General features: G+C 38.8%; 1 protein-coding gene across 7 annotated transcripts in view; it reads left to right on the top strand.

Annotated features, from left to right (window-relative positions):
- The window catches only part of Ica1 (islet cell autoantigen 1), a 147,710-nt gene that overhangs the window by 44,611 nt on the left and 79,085 nt on the right, over positions 1-24,014 (top strand). The gene's annotated exons all lie outside the window — the stretch shown is intronic.

Raw genomic sequence — 24,014 nt, 5'->3', positions numbered from 1 at the left:
CCCTCTGGTGAAGAAGACAGCTCAAAAGCACCAAGGATGCAATTAATCATTGCTGACATTTTTTTCATATGACAGAATACCAATTAATGTGATATATAATTCTCTAAGGATAAGATAGAAGTGACATCTGGAAATTACTGAGATTTAGTAACTGGTTTTAATTGAAGTTAGATTTTCAGATAATGTGCACTTTTTGTAAGGTTGTCACTTTTAAATGCCTTTTCATGCATAACTAAAAATCAAAATTAGATAAAATGAATCTAGAAAGTTAGAACAGATGATTGGGAAGTCTTTTTAATTGCTAATTTATATTAAAACTAATAAAATAATACTCCTTTGTGACATGTTCATGAACACTGGGGTGTTATTATAAGATAGCTGCTACTGGCCTCTTCAGAAATTTCTCTGAGGAAAATAAATAGCAAAAGAGATCAATATTGTCTCAAATGTCTCTGAAAGGACAGGTGAGCAGCTGGGTAATAATCTTCATTTTTTAACTGTCTGGTGTCAGTGTAGCTCTTTGGAGATTTTTCTCATATAGGACTATATCCCACCACTGGGTGGCAGTCATACGCTGAGTATTTATGAAAATGTAGGGGGTTTTGTTTTGTACAATCTTGGTAGTTCTTTGTTTGGTAGACCGGATATGTTTCAGGCTGTAAAAGAAAAAAAACATCAGCCAAATGTTAGTCTTGAAATAATATTATGTCAACTGTCAGTCATTTCAACTGATCCATTAGAGCTATTGGGTAAAAACCCTAGTGTTTGTTGTTGTTGTTGTTGTTGTTTCTTAAGGATACCACTGTGGATCTCTAAGTGGGAAACCTTGCTGGTAGGCAGGTTAAATATGTGGAGATGGAAGGAAAGAGGGACCATCTCTTGCTCGAGAGAATGGTCACTGGTTTTTGACCTAGATATCAGTCAGATCAACATAGATTTCTGTAAAATCCTATAATTTCCTTAGCTGGTGAGTTAGACTATATCCCTGTCACAGAAATCAGCATTTAATTTTTTTCTTCTGATATAGATGTCTTTCCTGGATTAGCAGCATGTACCTTCTCTGTAAGCAGGCCTCTGTGCTCATGGAAAGTCAAAACTAAAAAGTCTTTTACAGAGGATATAGTGAAACACATTCTCATTGTAGAAGAGAAAATACAAGCTTCTTGATAGTAAATAAAATATTTAAGGTTTGACAGCTGGATGCTGGTGAGCCCAGATTACCTTTGAAGTTTTCTGACTCTAATAAGGCTAGTAATTTCTTTTGTCATTATCACTTCATGAGGAGAAACTAGTTGGAGTGAGTGAAAAAGAAAAACAAAACTGTCTCCAAGGCATAGTACTAATCACTGTTTTACTTGCTGCTCCTTAATCCTCACCTTAATCAACACATACATTTTGTCTTGTACATGAGGATCCCAATACTCATGTTAGATAACTAGTTCAAGGTCACACAGGAAACAGAGGTCTGAATCCTTGAAAATATACATAGTTTTTCCTAAGAGAGAAAAATTGAATATGCCTAAAATTAACTAAGATAATTTTATAATAATACATATACTATGAATTATTATTCATTCAGTTAACAGCTCTCAAGCACTTCCAATATGCCATATAAATGTAAACATACAATTATTCTAGAAAGCAAAAGAATTCATGTGGATTTATGTTTATTTGGTTTTGTTTGGTAGGGGCCATTGCTGGTCATCTAAGGATGAAACAAAACCCAAGTCCTTCATTATTTGGGGTGGATGTTTACACATTTCCCACCATTGAGTGTCATTAATCCATTGATTCTGGAAAGTATATATATTTTTAAATCCTGTGCTGTGCTTCAGTAGCTGAGGCTGTGCCCAATTCCCTAATCTTATATGTATGGCTTTAATTTAATATCTGAACATGGTGTACTTGGATCTTCGGAAAATGATTTTTTTTAGATAAGTCTCTCCTCAAGTGTGTGTATTTGATTAGGTTGGACTCTCTAGGAAGACAGGGACTGTGTTACTTCTCTTGAGAACACTAATCCGAGGGTCATTGCAGTGCCCAGCCCTGAATTAATGCTCTCCTGTCAGGTCAGATGATGAAATTCCAAACAGAGTCTGCAGCACCAGAACTACAGTTCCTCAAATCTCTTAGCATTCCCACCTATGCAGCTTACTTCCTGATGTTTCAGAATTTGACATCTGTTTATTCAGGTAATAAATGGCACTACTATTTTGTAACTTGCTGCCTTCTTTGGGATGACTTAAGTTGAGACATTTTCTGTTGGAATTTCTAACCTGGAATTTAGCTCTGAGTGGGTCTTGTCCCAGTGGCATTCCATGTTAAGCACAGTCTCTGTCTCCATTTATCTCCCAGAAATGTGTAACTTAAGTGATTCTGTGTTACCTGAGAATGACCCAGCTGGGTCCATGGAACCTCCTTGGACGTCACCGTGGGACCCTTAGTTTGTCTCCTCGGTGCTAGTGGTTGCCTCCATGTTTCGACTGATAAACCCTGAGCTAAAATTTTCTTGTGTTCACATAATCTGGAAGAGAAAACTTCTCATTCTCACCTTGTGGTTAGGGCCTCCTAGTTAGTATTTTTAGTATGCATTAATTCAATTATTTAATAAATGATATTGGAACTCACCCATCCCATGCCACTTAGCAGCCAGAGAGAAAAGGTATAGCACGAAATAACCGGATAGAATCATGGCCATCCTGTCTTGTGCATTCATTTCAGAATACAGCAGATAAACACAATGTAGGATGGCAAATGGTTGCCTGTGGTGAACAGTACCACAGAAACATCTAGAATTGGAAATCCTAGAAGAAGCCTTATTTCAGACCATGGGACTAGAAGAGGGAAGCCAGAAACTGAGAGGAGGAAGGGATAGCTGTGAGGAGGATATGGAAGGTATTGAGAAAGGAAGGTCATGACTCAATGGCTCATTTAGATTTAATTGTGGAGAAAGGATTGGAAGGTCCAGGCCTGGAGGCTAGGAGAGCTGTTAAGGTGTTTTTTGTTTTTGTTCCTAGTAGCTCCAGATGAAACATGCATGACTATGTCACAGAAATGGAAGCAGACCCGAGAAAAATGTACTGTTCTGACTTCTTCCAGGCTCTGTAGAGCACCACTTTAATTACAGAGCTCTTCATTATTTTTAGTAATAAGCATAAGGATAAATACATCGCAAGTTCAAGTATATTTTCACCTCCACAACTTTTTTTTCTACAGTGTTTTGTGAATGCTAAGAATCCTTCTAAGTGCAAACAGTGAGCATGATTGAAATGATGAATGAAAACTTTAAAGTTAAGCAGAGCAAATGATCTGTTTTCCTTCTGGCACCCTTTGAAGCCAAGGCTGAGGACAGAGCTCTTAGCATCAACATTGGGAAACTTTTATTAAGTGAAAACCCAAAGAGGAGATGCTTGATCCCAGCCTTCTGGAAGGACCCTGCTAGTCATCTGCTCCTTGTCAAAATGATGTGGAGGAAGGAGATATCTGCGAAGAAGGGTCAAGCAGTGCTTCATCAGGCTGAAGAGTAGGAGCTGGTGGGTGAATTTATGTGGGCAGTGCTGGGCGGCTGTGTGCTGTTGGAGGCTCTTCCTGACAGTGTGATTCACACTGGGGCCACTAGGTATTTTATGAGCAAAGTTACAATGTGTGATATATGTGCCCTTTGAAGGCAGAGTAAAAGGGTATAATTTAAAAATAGAAGTTAGCTTCTCATAGCAGATTACATCAGCTGAAGTTGTGAGCTCCAACAGAGCCTTTGCAGCTTGGTGCCCTTGAGAGTCCTCCTGTGGTCAATTAAGTGTCTTGTTTTTCTTGAAAGTCAGAAGCTGGATGGAGGGTAATTATTCTAAATGGAATAAAAGCCTCATTGAGTGTAAGAAAATAGTTTTGAACCCTCTAAAGAGATAGTATGGAAATGTATACGTGGGCATTTGTAGGAGTCAGAATCTTCATAGACCAGGACAAGAGAAACCTGTGTTTCAACCAGGGCCATTTATTAAGTGGCTTAATGAAATCTTACAACATTCATCTAGGGTTTCATCATCATAATTCAGAAGCATATCTGAAAGGTATTATAGGAAATATGAGTGGTGTATGCTGGTATTCATAAATTGTATAGCCATTTAAAATACTGTTAGGTTTTGGAAGCCTGTTAATCCATTGATCATATAATCAAAAGTTATGTTACAGCAAGGTTTATTAACAACTGTTGGCAGCTTACTAGATAGGACCTTATTTGGTCCATCAGTCATTGGTGACCCTGTGTGTCCCAGATGCAAAGGTGTGGCTCTATACAGCTTTGTCAAAGACTGGTAGAGTAAATTGAGGCCGAAGAGGTTTATTTTTTTTTTTTCTGTTTTTTTCTGCCTATGAACAAAGACTTGGGTTAATTAATTTGACAGTTTCATTAATTACTGCTGAAATCATTGGTCTTTGTCAGAGGTCAGGCTCTTTTAGCAATTGAGGGCAGGTCCCAAGGGAGATGAAGATACCAAGTATTACAAGAGAGTCACCTCTTGAATGTTGTCTCCCTGCACTGCGATAGAGGATTTTTCTTTTTGCCTGGCCCATCAGCTCTCTGGCTGAAACCGGGTTCTGCTTTAATTCAGTGCCTAGGTGGTCCTGGGACCCACAAGCAAGTTGTATAAGTTAAGAGAGAATATTTCAAGTTTGGCCTTTGCAGTGGACCAACATTCGGTATCTTTGTAGAAGATTAAAGCTCTGGGATATGCTTCATTCCTATGCAGAAAGGTGACTACACTGTCTCCTCTGCCTCATTCTTCTAGAATTCTTTAGAATTGGTTGAGCTCTTTTATGAGGTGAGGTGGACATTTCTTTTATGCAGTTAGTATCCTTTTAAATGTATCTGATTTGGAGCTCTCCATTCGCATCCGTTGGTTGTTGGTGTGTGCCTGTCATTTATTTTGTTTGGGATGTTTAACTGGGGCATTTGTTATTTGTGGTTCTGGAGCAAATTGAATTTAGCTGCCAAAAACACTGTAGGAAAAGCCTACCATTTTCACATGGCACAACTTGGAAGGGAACAAATAATTATACCTTTGCTTTTAATTCTGAATTTCAAGGGATGAGGCCTTTGGATCTTTGTGTGTCTTTATTGATTTTCTCCCACTAAACTTGGTAAATAGCAAAAATTAGTTTCAGGCTTATATTAAAACCAGTTAGCATAGCAGACCCCAAACAGATAAATTGCAGAGCTGGCTGGCTGCTGCTCCAGACTGGAACTAGGGAAGAGGATGGAACTGGCTCTACTCTGTTCTCAGCCCAAGTACAGCAGCTGTGACCGCTTAGCTAGATCTAGTCTGCTATAATTTTTTCATCTACTAAATGTAATACCAGGCTTCCTCCAGCCTTAATATTTTTATTATTCCTCTCTTAATCAGTAAGCTCTAAAACCTTTAAGCTCATCTATGGAGAAGCAGAGGCACTGGAGTAGGACTAACACATGCCTTTGTGGGAGTCCTGTTCTCCTGCCTCCTTAAGCACATTCTGGTTTTGCTGAGTTGTCTCTCTTTTGTTGCTGTGGTTTTTAATCTTTGATGCTGAAAAAAATGATGGTTTACTCATAATTCTTGGGGAGGGAGGCCTTTGATGTTTACAGAGGTAATAATGCTCATCTCCTAGGCAGATATTAATGTTTTCCTATAGGTCATCCACCTGTTTTTGAGGTAAAGTTTTTACTGCAACTTATCAGTTGTCATTCATTACCTACTATCTATAGCTGCATTCACAATACCCTGGGAGAACACCCATAAAGTCAGAAAGATTTATTTGCTACTCCTTTACTGGCCAGGGCTTGATAATAGTGTCTTGTCCATATTGAGCTTAAGAACTTGGTTATTTGTTAAATTTTTAATTGTAGTATAACATATAAATTTTGCCAACTTAACCATTTGAAAGTGCCCAGTTAAATAGAGCAAAGTTTGTTCACACTGTTATACAGTGGGCCTCTAGGAGCTTTCTGTCTTGCAAAATTAAAACCCTGTCTCCATTAAGCAACTCTATTTCCTCCTCCTCCAGTTCCTGGGTACCACCCTTCTACTTTTGTTTTTTATAAATTTGCCTTCTTTTGATACCTATGTCTAATGTAAGTGGAATCATTCAGTATATGTCTCTTTATGACTACAATTTCAAGAAGTCTCATGCCATCCAGCTTCACACATGTTACATGTCGTACGATGTCCTTTCTTTTTAAGGCTCAGTGATATTCCACTATAGGTATATATACTATGCTTGGTTTATCTGTTCATCCACTGATGGACATTTGAGCGACTTCTGCCTCTTGGTTTATGTGAATAATGCTGTTGTGGACATGAGTGTTCAAGTGCCTCTTTGAGACCCTGCTTTTACATTCTTTGGGCAGACACCTAGGGTTGCTGAATCAGAAATGTGTCTGCTTCTTAAGTAAGATGTTTTATAATAGTAGAACCTGTAACCCTTAAGTTTCTAATACTATTGATGTTGGTTTAAGTTTTAACGAAATATTAGAAAGTAAGAATGGGAAGGATAGAGAAGTATTGATAATTAGCTTATATCTCTCTTTGTTCAGACCCTAGTCCATTTTTTTTTATGTTCTCCGTATACCCAAAATTGATATAACAGTTCTACTTTCACATCAAGGACTGTAGTGACATTGAAGAATGGAAAGGAAGTAGGGACCATATGGGAAATAAAAGCCCTCACATTTTGTCCCCTCTCTCCTTGAGACAAACCACATAGAAAATTAATGCACCATACCCACATTTCCTAGATGGTTACCCTCTGCTAGGCCAGTGGTTAGAAATTGTGTATTTGAATTATGAAAATCACTGGGAAACCTGGCCATGAGTAAAGGTACCGCCCAAGCATGTGCATCTTTTAAAATAGTCCCAATAAAGAAGCATTGCACTAAACAGTGGAGGTGGGAATGAAATTCCAAACCTTGTTCTTCCATTTCACATAATTTCCAAGGAATTGCCTGCCCTGTGTCATGACTCTTGGGAAGGCAGAAATGGATGGTGCCATGAAAAGTGTGATAGGAAAAAAAAGGACTGTTCTTTTGACAGGCCTACGTATAAAGACAGAGTGTGTGAAAACGTAATCAGGGAGGTGATGTTCATCTGTACTACTTAACTCTGCCTGAAAACTTTAAAGTCTTTATTATAACATAATAAAGAAAATACACTATACTTGGCTTTTCATTTAACACACATTTACATAGTACAGTCCTTAAGCATGGCACCACCCAAACTAAAGGCTAGTATAAACTTACTTAATTCTGTTAACAAGCCTATCAAAAAGATATAGTTATTATCACCATTTTGCAAATAAGGAGACAGGCATGCATGGGAAGAAACGTACCCAAGGTCACCCAGCTCACCTTAGAATCCAGGCACACTGGCTGTATCATCTGTATTATGTCCTACTGTAGAACACTGGCTCACTCTCACAGGATCTCATATTTCCACACTTGACACCTTTGCTTTAGAGATCACCCAGATGTCACCCTCCTTTTACAGACAAGGAAATGTCTAGGCTCAGGGGATTAAGAGTCTGATTGCATTGGGGCTGGAGGCTCAGAGGGTAAGAGTACTTGCTGTGCAAGCATGAAGACTTGAGTTTGATTCCCAGCATCCATGTTAAGAAAAAAAGCCAGTCCATGGTACATTTGTAACTCAGGGGAACAAAGATAGGAAAATCACTTGGGCTTACTCAGCATCCAGTCTGGCTGAGAAATGTCAGATTCAGTGAGAGACTTCATCTCAAGGAAACAATATGGAAGAGTGATAGAGAAGGACACCCGAAGTTCTACTCTGGTCTCTGTTCACATGTTCACATGTGCACAGGGCACATGCATCAGCACAACACACACACACACACACGCGTGTTTGCATGGATCTGACTGTGGACCCAAGCAGTGCAGCTTCAGAATTCAGCTACTCACATATAGAATAATGTGAGCAAATAAAAATCTAGGAGCTCAAAGTACCAATGGCTATTGAACCACAGACCAGAAGACCTACTTCCTCAGGGCACAATACTGAACAAGCTGCTGAACCCCCTAAGCCATGCTCAGCCTCCCTTGCAGAGTAGAGCTGAGCAAGGCCTTCTTTGCAGGGTAACAGCAAGGATTCTGGGATGTGATTCATAGAAGGAATTTAGCACAATACATAGTGTAATGCAAATACTTGGATAATGGTAATGATTTTTATGATTACTATATTTCCAAGGGGAAAAAATTAACATCCAGCAAAACACATGATAAACAAACCACCTATAGGGGTCTGGCTAAAAGGGAGCTAGGCTTGGCTTACCCCCGCCCCCACAAATGTGGACTGGACAAATGGTGTTTGCTACTGTGTTTTATAACACATTCTTTTCAGACAGGAGTGTCTAGGAATAATAAGTTGCCATTACTTTCTTGTCCAGGACTCAACTCCCTCCAACCCAAGGTACAGATCAGATGATTCCTAAAGTGTCAGGTTGTCCTGGGAGTCTAGCTTCTCCATAGTTTCCTTCCTGCCTGTCCCACCTCTGCCTTAAGCTGCTAGGATGTTTTTCCATTTCATGTTGAAATTGTCCTTGGCTGCAGTGTGGTTAGACAACCCACCTTTATGTTCTTAGGAATGTTTTTGCCCTTCAACTTTCAAGTGAATGAAATCTTTGCACACAAAGAAAGGCTGTTGAGCATAATTCTGCATTTGTAAATGGATGGGCTAAGAAATTAAATAGTACTCTCTTGATTTGTGCCTTGAATGTTTGACATATATACCTTCACAGTTTTTATATTCTGGTTTTAATTAATTTTCTTGGTGAGAAGTATTTAAATTTAAGCAAATAAAATGTTCATGATATGTTTACATCCTGAAAAGTTGTAGGATATTTTTGTTCAAGGTAAGCAAATACATTTACACACATCTTCAAAATATCAAGGAAATTTAGGTACGTTTCTAACACATCCTGTTGTCTTTCCTCTCTGGAGTTTATCCTCCATGGCCACTAGCAGTTAGGCCCTTGCCACTTGTAAGGGGGCTCCAATTTCTAATTATTCTACTTCCAGAGTATGTGTTGAATTGGTTTGTTCCTCTCATAGTATTACCTGAGCCAGCATCTTCCTCGGCGTGGAGGGCTGTAATTAACTCCCATCCTCCACAGTAATGTCACTCTCAGTTTTGCAGTATAAAAGTGATTGTGGCATGCTCTTGAACAAGAATTTTATGTGACCCCACTTGATCATCTTACAAGTGCAAACTCAGTGTGACCATCCAAGCCCTTCATAGCACATACCAACATATCACACCTCTCCCATCTTCTCTCTCATGATACTTCTGCCACCTACCTCTGATGTCTGCCACCAGGGCACATATACACTGGATTTCTAGCATCACTAAAAGTTATTCCTTTCCCCCCTCATTCTTACAAATGTTCTTTGCAGACCTTTCCTTTCTCACCATATATTCCCTTCATCTTTTCATGCTTATAAAATTCTAAGGCATCCTTTAAAACCACATTGCCTTAGGGAGCCATTCTGCCTGCCCAAAGCAAAGTTATTACCCTTTTGCAGTGCACTTTATACATACCTCATAGCCTGTCATGCAGTAGGTAGCCAACAAGTATTTATAAAATGTGTGTGAGGCTGGAGAGATGGCTTACAAGTTAAGGCACTTGCCTGCAAAGCCAAAGGACCCAGGTTCAATTCTCCAGGACCCATATAAGCCAGATGCACAAGGTGGCATATACATCTGGAGTTCGTTTGCAGTGGCTAGAAGCCCTGGCATGCCTGTTCTCTGTCCTTCTATTAGCCTTTCTCTATCTACCTTTCTTTCTATCTCAAACAACAACACAACAAAAAATTGTTTGATGTGGTAAATGCATAGGCTTAAGTTTCCTTGAAGACAAGACCAGGATCTTATAAATTTGGAGCTCCAATATAATAATAAGCAAACATACTAAGTGTCTGGTAAATGCTTATTTTACTGAATGAAATTTATCCCTATCACTGAATAAAAGTGAGACTGTATATATAAGCAAAGAATCATTTGATTATAAAAACCTAGGAAATATCTACATATCAATTTTTAAATTTTCCATTATATAGATTTTATAAGAAAATATTGGTATGGCTTTAAAAACAAGCATATTTTGTAAAACTGCAAGCATGAATATATTGGCTTAGAATACATTCTTTTAAGGGTCGGGTAGGGTGAAAGGACCACTTCCCTCTTATGAGGCATGGAATCTTTGCATATGACATTTCTCTAATGGCTTTGAGGAAAAAGCTTGCTTAACCCTCAAGTTGCAGAGTTAGACTCTAGGCAAAGTGAATTATCTAAACATGAACTGATTACTGCAAGAGTTTTACATTGGCCAAATTGTCTGGCTGTTCTTCAGAATAGTTACATGTGCTGGGGGGGGGGGTGCTTATTCATGACTAGCTTCTAGAATTTCATTGATGACAGCAAAATCACAAACTGTTGGAACTATCTTATTGTAGATTAAAATGCTGCCATATATTGAACCCATTTCATAAGAAGGGCTCCTTGGTGCCCAAGCTCAAATCTTTGGGATAAATTCATTATTTCCATGTTTCCATTACTGTGTGTTTTTGGCTATAGGTCAAGGATGTCTGATTCTGTGACAACTACCCCACCTCCATGGCCCCAACCATCTGTTCTATTGGTCTCTGTTTTCTTTTGGAAGTTCCTGAAGGTGTCATCTTAGTGTGGGGATCACTGGAAATCACTGTGTTCAGGCGTGATTTACTGCTATCCTTTGCCTCTCTGGTGGTTTCTGTGTCTGTCATGTCCCTTAACTCAGCCCCTCCCTTTTGAACAGCTCAAATATCATGACAAACTAATTGCAATTTTTTCCATCTTCTATGATTTAGTATAAATGGAGACAATTGGACCCTGGTGTGTTCACTTGGTATTTTCATCTTAAAATTTTATGCCTTAGATATCTATCTCCAACATTTTTATTTTAAAAATGATGATTTATTTAGATTCACAAAATAGATGGAGGTTTTATTAATTTCCAACAGGAAAAGTACATCTACTATCCTCAAGGTAGATTCACAGTACTGTTAAGTTGCTTTTATTAGAGTCAAAAAGAATTGTCTCCAAGTCTACTCTTCTTTATAGAATTTTCAGAAACAGCCAAAATAATGATTTGATGGTATTTAGATTGTCACTTCTGTATCCAACTGGGCTTATAAATTGACTATGGAAAGTTAGTATTTCAGAAAGATCTAAATGGCAATTACTTTTGGGGGGAAAAAAAAGCTGCTCTTGGTTTGTCTTCAAGGGACACTAAACAACTTCAAATAGCACTTGTTTTAGTGATTGAATTATTTTCTGTTAATCCTCAGCAAAGCATTCCCGGTGAGATTTATGCAAGCTGTATTGGCACTGAAGTGGAGTTACGTAAGGTTTTGCAGATCACCCTGTCCATTTGTCACACTGGAACCCTGTGTGTACCAAATCCTAAATCTATCCATATGCTAGTGCTTAATCCCTCATAAGAATGACTGAGTAGAACATTGGTATTTTCCATTCAGAATTCTGACTTTTCTTTAAAGATACCTGATGACTGCTTATTTCTTACAGAAATGATACAATCCTTACTTAGCAAGGAAATGGGGAAGTAGAGGCCCTTGTTAGCCTAATCCTCCTTACTAGAGTCTGGCTAGTAAGATATATGATTTTCTTTCCCTTTCATCTTATTTTTCTCTCAGTGGATTCAATTTGCCTCTGTTAATGAAGTTTGGAGAAAAGGAAAACCTGAAACAGAAATCAGCTTTAAAGTGTTTGTGCTACCCTTATAATGTAAAATTTATAATAGTTCCAGGTATAACAAAATTGTCACAAATGAAAAGTTTGGTTTTTACCTTGAGCAGTTAGCCTATACAATCATTAAACAAGATCAATGAAATTCATTAATAGGAGTCCCCAAATCTGAAATGGGCCAGTGTTATATGGACTTGAGCAGTCCTAAAAGAAGCAGGAAGCCCCCTCAATACAAGTTTGAATTGAAATTCACATGTTCATTAGTCAGGTTCTATTGTTGACATCATGTGAAATATGACTTTAGTAATTGGAGCACTTCACAGTTGACTAGTTCTGTCTGTCCAACCACCCACCTGTCTTTTTAAACTCCTCACTCCAGTGTGATTCCGAGACAACTACTGTCATTTAGCTGCTGATGCCCGACTGTGTGCTAGTGTCTGCAGACATTAAAATAGGGGACATTTCTCAAGAGAGATGAATTACAAAAGTGGGTTGAGGGATGAGTTCTTTCTGCTTTGTTCTTTTAGATAACTTTTATCCTAGACTCTTGAGTGAGTATTGATTCATGTGCTGAGAAAGGTCCAGGCCAAGAGCCTTGGAAAAGATCCACCTGCAGGTAGAAAGACGCATAGATGCAAAAAGCCTATATCCATTAACGACTATGAAATAACAAAGACAATTCTCCAATAGGAACACTGAAAAGAAACTAACAGAGTAAAATATATTACGTTTAAATCTAGTCCCAGTTAAGGTTTTTCCATCATAAATGCAAAGGGGACAGATAACAGGAACAGCTCAAAGCCACGGATATTTCCAAGCCTGGGAACTAGGTTGGAAAATGCAAAGAGAGGAGTAGAGATAAGAAAGAGGTGAAAGGGTCACAAAATGTCTTTTAACTTTTGTGCCATGTGTTACCCATTAAAGTACTGTATACTAAAAATAGCAAGAATTAATGAGATTAGAGTAAGAACAGATAAGATTTGGAAGAAGAAAAAGAGAATAACAGAAAATTCTCTAATGTTAGCAAAAATTGGAAAGGTTTTTGTTTTGTTATTAATAATAATGATAATATTCACAGGCGGGAAAAGGAAGGCTGTAGGGCAGAATGAGAAGCTGAGTCCACAGTGATATCATGTGGGCAGCTAGATGGAGGAGGTTGGGAGGATGAGGTCATTTTCAGAAGTCGTCAGCATTGAGAGCCATGTGAGGAGGTAAAGTCATTTAGGAATGAAAAGATCAAAAAATGATGCCTGAGGCAAACTCTCAGAAACTGGGAAAAATGATGGGAACATTTCTTTTAAAGCTTTCTCTGTAGTAGAAGTTTAGTAAGCAGAGTTATATTTATCCTGAAAGGGAGTAAGAGGTAGTAAGAAAGCAAAAAGCAGCATTCCCACACATGCTCTATTTGTCCTAGGAGGACTATACTCTGTGCTTTGCACCCTTGAGAGCATAGAGAGATCCTGTCCAAGAGAAAACAGATGGAGAAGGGCAGCCACTTTACTGGGGAGGGCTTTCTCCTCATCCCCCACCCTGACAGCCTACCCCACAGCTTCTCTTTCAACTCTGTTCTCTAGCCATAGTAGTTCCTAACAGCCTTATCACTGTTAGTCCTCTGGGTCTCACACATTAAACCCAGAGTACTTATGTTCCTGTGAGCCCTAATTTTGTCATTAACATTTTGGGGGAAGCAGCGTCAATTGTCATGAATCAAACTCTTCCTTTGGCTTCAGAATATTTGTTGGCTATCATTTTAGTTTTTCATACTCTTACCACAATCTCCTCATGTTCAAGTTTAAAAGAAATTGAAATACATGTTCTAAATCACTCATCTTTTTGCATGTGTGTTATAGTCCGGGCCCCTACTAACAAAGTGTACATGTCAAAACAAAATACAATGATAAGGCATAAGGACATAACTCTCTACCATGAGCACAGTGGGGGATACTTGGATTTCACTAGTATTTTATCATGGCTACCACAAATCAAGTGTTTTAGAGTGAGGCATTGAAAGCATCTTTAGTTTTAAAGATTTCCATATCTTCCTCATCCAAGCTGTGCATGGATGCTTCCTGATCCTCTTTTCCCAAGTCCTGCCAGGAAAAGCCAGTGATTTGTAAATTGAAGCTATGTCAGCTAAAACTTTTATTGGTACTTATGATCCAGGCCTCCGTCTGTTTTTAATTCTCTGTTGGAAGAACTAGCTTTACTCTTTTCTTCTTTTCTTCCTCCTCCTCCTTCTCTAAAAACTTGTCTTCTTTTTTTAAATAAAAAGAAACAACTAAAAGCCATAGTGTAAGCCAAACAGTGGTTAGGTTCCTAAATTAGAGCCCCTCCTCCTTTTTGGCTGTATTTTAGTTTTCAGGCAAAATGTCTTAGAGTCTTTATGAATGTTCTTGTCTCTCTCTCTCTCTCCCTATTCATGCCCCCATTTTGTACATCATTCTGTAGTTCCAACTAGTGAATCTGGTAGATAAAGTTGACATTAAGAAATTTATGTCAGGAATGGGTTTTGCAAACAGCAAAGATGTGATATATTTTCATTTATCCTTTAGTACAGAAAATAAGAGCTACTTATTCTAAGAGAATGTTAAGCATGAGTTGTTCATTTTTTTGTTACCTAAAGATCTATCTTTTTCATAGTACAAAAACACAGCCTATTTAAGCTCTACAATGAATAATGATAGGCTTATATAAGATAATTAACATATTTGAATTTTTTCCCAGCCTAGGGTTTTTCATACCAAGCATTTTGCTTTATAGATAGATGTAGTAACTATTTAAGTATGTACATAATGCTGAATATTTTGGGATAAATATTTGTAAAATTCTCTCTAGTTTAGAAAGCTGTTTCATATTCATTACTTCATGGAAGATGCATAGCTGTTCTGTGAGGCTATGATAGGACCACTAGGATGTCACAGTCTGACTTGTTCAAACCACACATAAACCAGGTTTTTCAGTTCCAAAGACAGTGATCTTTCTACCTCTTCTGCTCCATGTTCTTCATGATCCAAAGAGCAGATTTCTATATTACTGTGAAAGGAAATGGTTCTGAGATAGAAGGCACCCAGCTTTGTGTCAGAGTAGTAGCTGTGTCTTCTAGCATCCTGCTTCCCTAAAACTCATCATCAGTAACCCAAGGAGTGCATTTTACAAGGATCCTTAGGGAGTATTTAGGCTTTTTTCCCATGAAGCCATTCATCAATTTCTATATACCTTTGGATATTTACTCACATTCTATATTTAGCATTGATCACTTCTCTTCAGCCTGGTCCTGTTAGTGCTGTTTCACGATGAAATGGCTAGTTGAGAGCTTGGGTCCTTTTGGGTCAAGTACCTGGGTCCCACAACAGGAGAGTTAAGTTTGGAGTTCCAAACCTGGGAGCATTTAGGAGGCTTATAGATGGAAAGTAGACATCAGCAAGGTCAGTAACTCAACCACAGATCTGTACAGATTGGCCTATAGGAGACTTAAGGCCAGTCCTCTTCGGAAGGTTTTTACTACAAGAGGAAATTCACAGAAAGAACAGATACCTGTAGGAATGTATGATAAAGCATTTCTCACTGAACACTCAACTAACCCTGAATTAGGGCCTCAATTACCTGTGTGTAATAGTCTTCTGGGAGTCAGGCTGGACATGGAGAATCCCATGTCCTCATAAGGATTCTGATTTTCGGGGTGTGAATTAGAGCCTGGCTTTCTGATTTTTAACAGTTCCCAGATAATTCTCTCACTATACACTGACATTGAGAAATGTTTGCCCAGAATCCATCATGAAATACCTGGTGACTTATCTGTGAAAAGGTAATATTCTATTTAAGAAATAGCCCTCTAATAAGAAAGGTGCCTAACTTACAATATCTTATTTTTGTTATATTTTCTTCTCTTCTTCCTCCTCTTTCCTCTTCCTTCTCCTCCTCCTTTCTCCTTCTTCTCCTCCTATTATTCTTCCTCCTCTTCTCCTCTTTTTGTTTCTCCTCTTCCTTCCCCTCAACCTCTTCTCTTCCTGTTCCTTGTCCTCCTCTTCTTCTCCTTTCTTTTCTTCCTCTTCTTCTTTCTAGTCCTCCCTTTCCTTTCTCCTCCTCCTCTTTATTTTGGTGCATATGTATATGCAGGTAAGCACACATGTGCCACAGTGTGCATAAGGAGGTGAGAGGACAACCTTGGGTGTCAGTATTTGCCTTCCATCTTGTTTGAGGCAGGATCTCATTGTTCACCTATTCACAACTGCTTTCTCCAGGCTTTCTGGCCAGCAGTCTTCTGGGAGAGTCTCCTATTTCCACCTCCAATCTCACTGTAGGTATGCTGAGATTATAGATGGTTATTACAGCATCTAGCTTTATGTGGGTTCTGATGACCCAAACATAGGTATGCATGCTTTCACAGCAAAAGCTGTATCTATGGACCCATCTACCTAGAGTACTTTTTCTTTAAAGTAAGAATGAGTTACAGGCAAAAGTCACTTGACTGCCTAAGAACTGTACTATGACATTAACATGCACTTCAGTACAGCCCATATGCATTTCATTAGCCTAAGAGTCTAGAGAGCTGTATACCTCAGGCACTCAAATATTACATCTGTTGTTCATCTGCTGCCAGTGTTAATCTTGTTAAATGGATCTTTCTTCTTTTAACTATACCTCTACCCAGGGCTCACTAGATTGACTTAGAAACTGGCAAGAGCTTGAACAGAACCCTGGGTTAGAAATTATCTAAATTCTCAGTGTCAAACAGCTCTGAGAATTGATTTATACATGTTCATAACTGAGAATTTTCCTGGAGCACTCTGGAATGCAAATATCCTATATGCATGTTGAAAATACTTGCTAGGTTACAGTAAACCCTCCTCCTCCTCAGCTTCCTTCAATATTCATGTTTTTTTTTTTTTTTTTTTTGCCTATTGATAGCTCATCCTCATAGTAATAGACCTACTTGAGACAGAGTAGCCTTCACCAACTGGTCCAATAAATACCTCCACCATTTTTTATTTTGGATTACTATAACTAACACAAGTTGTAATAAATACCATTCTCACTTTTTGATCATTTCTGTGCCTATTTGAAGACCAAGATGTGTGCTGAAAAAAAAGTACAGCATAGTCCAAAAGCAAAAATTATCATTTATCCACAGCATGGCATTTGTATGCACAGAGGCTATGAAGTCATAAGAGAAAACTGTGAAGAATACACTACTATGGCACTTCCTGATGAATGCTCAGCCATTCCTAAACAAGACAGAAGCAACTTTGTGATTGAATGCAATATTAGAATTGCTAAAAAAAAAAAAAAATTAGCTAAAGGGAAGAGAAAGGAAGGGAGGAGGATACTTAATAGGTTGATATTGTATATATGTAATTACAATGATTGTAATGGGGAGGTAATATGATGGAGAATGGAATTTCAAATGGGAAAGTGTGGGGGTGGGGAGGGAAGGAATTACCATGGGATATATTTTGTAATCATGGAAAATGTTAATAAAAATTTAAAAAAATAGCAAATATATTATTAAAAGTTAATTGTGTACCAGTTCCAATTCTAAGAATTTTCTATGAATAAGCTCATTAACACTTCCCAAGAGGAGAATTCTGTGATTTTTTCTCTGCATAGATGAGGATTTTTTTTTTTAATTTTTATTTATTTATTTATTTGAGAGCGACAGACACAGAGAGAAAGACAGATAGAGGGAGAGAGAGGGAATGGGCGCGCCAGGGCTTCCAGCCTCTGCAAACAAACTCCAGATGCGTGCGCCCCCTTATGCATCTGGCTAACGTGGGACCTGGGGAACCGAGCCTCGAACCGGGGTCCTTAGGCTTCACAGGCAAGCGCTTAACCGCTAAGCCATCTCTCCAGCCCTAGATGAGGATTTTTAGTTAAGAAAAATTAACTAACTTCCTCAGTTTGACAATGTGGTAGAACCAGGTAACAATGGTTGTAAATTTATTCATATCATAGATATAACATCCCCATATTTTCTGAAACTGAAGTACTCCAGTGTTGATCAAATCAGAATTTAAAACCTCCCCTGTTTCAATTTCAATGGTGCATCTACTCAAAATTTGGCTTCTTGGCTCGCCTTGCTCCAGCAGGGCAAGTCTAGACCTGTATGATGTGCTCCTAGTACATTGGCAAGTGTGATGCCTAGTCTCTTTCATCACCTCCAGCAATGTTCTAAAAGCCTCAGCTCCCTTCCCTTATTCAATCTCTAGTGATAACTTACATTCCCTTTGACTTCAATTTGGCCACCAACCCAGTGTGACTCCATAGCAAGTACACTTAGCCACTTCTCTCTTTTCTCCATAAAATATGTAGAAACCTTTTCATTTCTTCCTCTCTATATGCCCCAAACCCAAGATAAGAGGGAACAAAACTCTGTCCTTCTTTATCAGACAAACCATTTTACTTTGATATAGCTGATCCTTTTGGAGCAAAACCAATCTGAAGAGGTAAAGCCTGATGTAACTTCCCAAACAGGGGTGGAGAGACAACCATCTTCCTTTAGTTTGCCCACAGAACTTTTCCTCTCTTAGTTGGTGTCCATCCCCTCTTGCCCAAGTACCTGATGTCTCTAGCACCAGCAAGAGGTAAAGGGGCTCTTTCAATTCCTTCCATCATTAACCCTATCACCATCACCATTAAAACAAAATAAACAATAGCCTAGGACTAAGTCCAACTGCTAACAAGGTAGGTAATTCTAGGGTCTTTTATTGTTCTTTGTTGTCTTGCAGTGCCTGAGTTTCAAGGCTCCTGATTTTCTGCACAATTGAAAACCCAATTCTGGGGATCTGAAGATGGATAGTATCACTTTCTCATTGTATTTCCCATGCAGCAACCCACAGGCAAGCCTCCCACACGTCAGGCAATAGGTGTACTTTAGGCTGACCATGTATTACCCTATAATCTCCCAACAGGATCACAGGCATTTCCACTGCTGAACATATGTTTTTATCCACTATATTGACTGACTACTAGCATTCTTGTTTGGGGGCACTGATAGAAAAGAAGCAGATCTGACATGTATAGTGAATAGCAATTTATAGTCACAAAAGAAACCCAACATAGAAGTTGATAGCCCCCAAAGCAGGCAGAATAGAGAAGAAAAAGATAGACATTGATGTATGCTGGTTAGCTGGACATTCAGATGAGCCATGTGTCTCTAGCTCAAAATTGAACCATATTTATAAGTGCGGCTAAAATCTTCATTGCTTTTATAACTTATACTTCAGTAGTTAAGTATATGAACCAATTTCCAAGTGTTTCCTACTCCCTTTTCACAATCTCAGATTTTTGATCCTCCCCCCCAAAAAAAGACAGAAAAAACCCTTCCTATACATACCAGCATCACATGGCATGTGTGTACTCCTGTCCTGGTGACTTCCATCCAAACAGGAAGTCTCTTTGTCCCTTTATGCACTACTCTCCACAATGTCAAGTTATGGTCACTAAATCCTCTAACCTGGCCTAAAACCCAGAAGTTTCTTTTTGGCTAATAGACTATGTTATTATTCAAATATACTGTTTTATAGTTGGTCAATTATATTTTTCTTTCCTTCAGGTGTGATAAATGTTTCTGAAGACTTTAAAAAGGTTTAACTATCTCTGTGTCACCTTCCCAACATGTGTCACTGTGTTTTATCTCAGTAATTTTTTTTTATTTCACTTGCCTTTTTTAAGGTATGTTTACCTACAGTAACATGTACTTGAAAAGAAGGGAGGTTGGAGAATATTGAGTTAATGTAGAGAAGTCCTGAGAGGGCTTGCAGTTCGGAAGTGAATAGTTTTTTAGATTCTGTTTTTGGTCAGAATTCAACATGCCCAAATGAGCAGTGTTACCACATACACAGCCACATTTTCACCTGTGCCCTTAGCTTTTACATTTCTTGACATGTAGTCCTACGCTAGGAAGGTATGCTAGACAGACCCCGAAGGTGCAGACACATGCATTTCTTCCTGTGGATGCAGTGAGCTGCTCCAAAATCTCCACATAGAGAATAAATGATCAGTCCTCAGTACTTCATTACTCTGTTGCTAGTGATAAAGTTTTTTTTCTCAAGCCCACTGGGTATTCCTCAGTATCTTCCTGACACATTATTATTATATTAGGTCTCTGTGCTTCAGCCTCACATTTTATAAGTGACATAATCAACTCTTTAAAAATATTTTTTCAATTTATTTGAGAGACTGAAAGGTATATTTATATAGAGAGAATGAGCATGGGTCTGCCAGGGCTTCTTGCTGCTGCAAACAAACTCTAGATGCATTACCACATCATGCATTTTTAGCCTCTGCCTTATATAACTTTTTTTTTTTTTTTTTTTTTTTGGCTGGGGGGTCAACTATTGTGGTTTGAATGTGAAATGGCCTCCATAAGCTAATATGTCTGAACACTTGGTCACCAGATGATTAATGTTGTTTGGGAAGGTTGCTTTAATAAGAGTTGGGGTTTTGCTAGATGGTCACTGTAGACAAGCCTTGAGGTTTTATAAAAGCCTAGCCCAACTTTCTATTCTCTCTCTACTTCTTGACTATGGATGTAATGTATCTAGCCAGCCTCCTGCTCTTGCCACCATGTCTTCCCCACCAGGATAAACTGTAGCCCTAAAACTATAAGCCCAAATAAACCCTTCCCTTCCTTAAGCCACTTTTTGTCATTTATTTGGTCAGAAAAATGAGAAAGTAACTAATACAGCAACTTCCTGAATCTGATGTATACTTCACCTTTCTTCTTCTCCAGTCAGCTGAGTGCTTCTTCAAAATGTCCCTAACATTGGCCCTTCCTTTCTCACACGTCTCACTGTATCAGCTGGGAATTTATTGAAGGAACCCCTAAGCCAGGCATAATGGTGCACCCCTTTAATCCTAGCAGAGGTAGAAGGATCACTGTGAGTTCCAGGCCAGCCCAGGACTACAAAGTGAGTTTCATGTTAGCCTGGGCTAAAGTGAGACCCTACCTCAACAAAGAAAAAAAAAAGAAAGAAAGAAAGACCACCCTAACAGGCATGACTTTCTATTTTCTTGCCCCTTTCCCATTCTCTCCTTTCTCTGTCTCTTTCTTTCTCTTACCCTCTTGTCTTTCCTCTGTCTCATGTATTAATCCTAATACTTTCTCCAAATAGTAGTTTTGCTATATTGTATCTCCTCTCAAGAATCTGTATATCTGCTAAACCTTCTCCCAAACCCAGCACTCAGTGTTCTGTGTGACCCTGTCAGCTATCTCTATCCAATGTTGTTCCCTCCCCATTGTAAAATGAGAACTGCTCAGCTCTATAATCCAGGTAAATTGCAATGCTGTTTAACCTTAGAAATCTTGCTAAAATTAGCTGTTAATATATAAAGAGTCCTAAGGAAGCTAGAACCATCTTTTCTCATCTGTAGATTTTAAAGGTCAAGATCAACTTGTTGGGACATTTTAAGTATAGTAGTCCATGAATGATCTTGTGGCCTCTCTGTATGTGAATGTTTCATCCACCTGATAGTTGTATTTTCTACTAAGATGTCTAGAAGGCCTTTAGCCATTAAGCTAAAGGCATCCACTTTACCTGGTGTACAAGTGTACTTTGGCTAAGAAATGTACATGTTTCCTCAAGGACAAGGCTCTAGTACAGCCTGTGAGGAACTTGAATTCAGTGAGACTGACTCTGTGACTTTACTGAGTACCCTCTATTGCTTTTTATTATTTCCCTCTATTTCAGTCAGAAGTGTGTTCCTTTTTCATTTTTCTGTCATGCATTGTATATTGCCTATTATTAGTATATTAATTGAGAAATCCTTGTTCTTTAGAAAATGCCTGTTGCTTTTAAAAGAATGTTACTTATTACTATCCAGATAATCAGGTCAACAAGGCCTGTCATGTCCTTTACACAACTTATGCTATTCGCTCTGTAGGCTGAGGTTTTCCTTGAAACCATGGTCAAGATGGAAGTTCCTCTTGATCTCCTAGAAGAGGTCTCAAGGAGGGTCACACTGACCTTTTGGTGAATTGCAGTAGCTTGATAATTAATGCTGCAGTGAGGAGGATGTTGATATAAGAAAGAATCAGGATTTTAAAAAAAAAATTTTATTTATTTGAGAGAGAGAGAAAGGAAGAAGGAGAGGGGGCAGAGAGAGAGAAAAAAGAATGGGCATGCCAGGATCTTCTGCCACTGTAAATGAACTCCAGACACATGTGCCACCTTGTGCATCTGACTTATGTGGGTCCTGGGGAATCAGACCTGGGTCCTTAGACTTCACAGGCAAATGCCTGTCGTGATGCTCACACAAGTGCAATAGTGGCACACAACCACGGTGGGAAGCCAACTGCTCTTGATTCGGCTAACTGATCCCCTCAGTGGTATGGGACCCATAGCTGGAGCTAGGGAACAAATCAGACTCATGTCCAAACATAAGCCCATTCTCCATTATCAAACTACCACCAATCATGGGCTACAAGAGGGCCTATACCTATTAAATGCCTTAACTGCTAAGCCATCTCTCCTCTCCAGCCCCAAGAATCAGGATTTTATATGGAGAAATTCTCAGACTCACTACAGTATGAAGGACATATATGTTTCTTTTTTCCATTGCAATGTTTGTGACTTTTACTATTTTGATTTAATTCTTAAGCAAAAAGTTATATTCACACAGGTAACATTCGCTTCAAAAGTAAATTGGTCAACAATTTCAGCAGCAACTCTAGGCTTACTTTCTATTCCTTAACTCTTTCCCAGTGGCTTAATTGGTCTTTTTTTAATGTACCTGTAATATCCTGTTATATGTGAATGTACCCGCATGCTGTGGGATATAGAAACAAATATACAATAGCCTCCTCTTTAGTGCTCTAGTTTCACTTGGAGATAAGAGGGAAGACAGAGGAGTAGGACACAGGACAGAAGCAGGGAGGAAGGGATAGAACATGCTTAGTGAAGGTAAAAAGGAGACATAAAGGGTAGAGAAAGGAAGGGAGGAGGATACTTAATAGGTTGATATTGCATATATGTAATTACAATGATTGTAATGGGGAGGTAATATGATGGAGAATGGAATTTCAAATGGGAAAGTGTAGGGGTGGGGAGGGAGGGAATTACCATGGGATATATTTTATAATCATGGAAAATGTTAATAAAAATTAAAAAAAAGAATATGCTTAGTGATATGAGCAAACATGATGTTCTATTAAAATTAAAATTCTCAAGACAAATAGATGAGGGAAAAATCCGTAGTTACAAGTCATATGCAAAGACTCATTTTCATTCCTTAAAGTGCCATCTTGAGTACCATGAGACAGATGTGGTAGATCGAAGGCAGAGAATTCCAGAGTTTCACTTACGTAAATTCACACTGGGGAGCCTGACTTAACTAGGAATATACCCACTTTCCTGGCTGACTCCAAATCAAGTGGTCCTTTCAACTTGAGAATGACTTGGGGAAGAGACAGCTGTGACATTGCTCATACCAGCCAGGCTGATGAATGCTGGAGAAAGGCTTGAAGCTGTTGATGGACCCCAAGAGTCTAATTATGCTTGGGGAAAAAAAAAAATCACAAGAAAAAAACATGCAACATGTTCATTACGTACATGGCATACCTGGAAGGATTACCAGATTTTTAGGATAAGGGTATTTGTATGTGTATAAGAAAGAAAGGAGATTGAGAGGAGAAAGGAGAAAGAGAAGAGGGAAAGAGAGCATGGATGTGTGCTTCTATAGACTCTTGGACAGCATGCAATCTTAGGAGCAGTCACATAACCACATCTAACACTTTCTTTCCTGCTGCTAAGATCACTCCTCAGTTGGGAGATATGAGCTACCTTACCTGTAGTTCTACAGGTCACTTTAGTCCAGCAGCTCTCCTTATAAGTTTGCAGTGCTACATGCACAGTGTTTTATCTGACTCTTACATCTTCCTCATTGTTCCAGAATAGTCCCAGACTTTCCTCTGTGCTCTGCTTATGGTACTTTGAATGTAGCTCACTTTCCAAACATGTGTAGGTTGCTCCCAGGGAGCACATATAGGGACAAAGATCAGGTCACCACCCTTGATGGACACTTAGCAATAAATGGAACTGCAACAAAATCACAGGTTACTGTTAAGTGCAGCATTCCTCTGACATGTTTCCCAGATGTCTGGCAACCCCATCACCCAGCCAATTTATATAAATTGTACAAACTAGCAAGCTTATTTTCATCATGCTCCCTTACAATTATCCTTTGGTCCCTTTTAAAGGGAAGATCAGTACTTGAACTCATTGGTGCTACTAGAGG

The sequence above is a fragment of the Jaculus jaculus genome, chromosome 10 (genome assembly GCF_020740685.1).
Source record: "Jaculus jaculus isolate mJacJac1 chromosome 10, mJacJac1.mat.Y.cur, whole genome shotgun sequence".
NCBI classification, from domain to species: Eukaryota; Metazoa; Chordata; class Mammalia; order Rodentia; family Dipodidae; genus Jaculus; species Jaculus jaculus.
The sequence above is the reverse complement of the archived record's forward strand: the minus strand, read 5'-3'. Positions and strand labels throughout refer to the sequence as shown.